Source organism: Vigna unguiculata, chromosome 3 (genome assembly GCF_004118075.2).
Source record: "Vigna unguiculata cultivar IT97K-499-35 chromosome 3, ASM411807v1, whole genome shotgun sequence".
NCBI classification, from domain to species: domain Eukaryota; kingdom Viridiplantae; phylum Streptophyta; class Magnoliopsida; order Fabales; family Fabaceae; genus Vigna; species Vigna unguiculata.
The window spans coordinates 44740558-44741910 of NC_040281.1; the positions used below are offsets into that span (position 1 = coordinate 44740558).

A 1353-nucleotide genomic window follows, 5' to 3' on the forward strand; every position below is an offset into this window, starting at 1 on the left:
CTAAACCCTAAATCTTCCTTCACAGATCCAAACGCCTATAAAAGCGAATCGGTGAACCCTGGTTAACAATGCAGTTGCGCAAGAAGCATGATCACAGTTTCATTTTTTTTTTTTTTAAATTTGTTGTTATCTTTAGTCTGTTTTTTGTTTCGTATTCATGTGTTCGATTTAGTTGATTTGATTTAGTTAATACTGTTTTGTGAATCGTTTTTTGGTGAACTTATGCGAAGGTGTGGTTTTCTCGGTGATGATCAAATAATGATGACGAGTCCGATCTAATCCATTCTTACAATTCTGACGACAAATCGAGGCATTTGTCTGAGAGGATTCCACCCTTCCATTAAGTTATTTAATTTATTTTTCTAAAAATTCTTCTGTGATTAATTGGCATGGCATAATTTTGAATATCTTCATATGATTATTCATACCATGAATATAATCCTCTATCCATCCTGAATATATTGATGGAAATTCATTTTAATGTTTTATAATATATTAAAAAAATTTAATAATTAACATTAGTGTTATAGGCTTTTTAGTTATTTAAAGTTTTAACCCTTGCAAATAATTTTAAACAAAATATATTTTCATAAGATCACTTATAAATGGCAGCACATTGGTGGGAGGGCAATAACGGAGTGATGGAACACCATAAGGATATCCATGTTTTGACTATCCGAACAAAATGAGTTCTCTCGACAACAATGCTTTGACAAAGGTATATAGAAAATAGAGTTTTTTCATATATTCCAAACATATATACCATGGTATCATGTTCCTTACCTTGACGGTATCAATTACTATCGATATCGATGTAGTCTTTCTTGTATCTAAACTTTTTGGAAAATAACTCAAAATCCTTTTCATGCACTCCATGTCATAAATCATCAACAACTAAATTAAAACAAAAAATAAAAATAGAAAATGAGATACAGTTTAATGATCTATGACCTCAGAATCAACTCAACTTTCTTGGCAATCATAGAGCATCAATGTGCATTCACTTTAAGTTGAGAAATTTTTACTCGGATCTGATTTCAAACTTTATGACTTCTCAACAATCATAGATTTAAAACATTTTTTAAGAATGAGTCAACCCAACTCACAGAAATTTTACAATCCGGGATTGGTAGGTTAGTGGATTGATTTACTTACCAATGTTTTTCTTTTTTTTTTTACAATTTATTTTATGTATTTATTGCATTATAATGAGAATAACCTGACTTAATTTATTTTTATAATAGTGAAATCAAATATGATTATAAAGATAATAGTTGAAGATTAAAGTATCAACATGTATAAATTGAAAAACAAATTAATTCAACATTCAAAATATTCAAATATTATTGAACA

General features: G+C 28.5%; 1 non-coding gene across 1 annotated transcript; it reads left to right on the plus strand.

Moving 5' to 3' along the window:
* The first annotated feature begins 239 nt into the window (after positions 1–239).
* On the plus strand, positions 240–327 carry LOC114180016. Its single transcript, XR_003603593.1, has one exon. It is a non-coding gene; the product is annotated as a small nucleolar RNA SNOR75 (small nucleolar RNA).
* Positions 328–1353: the final 1026 nt, after the last annotated feature.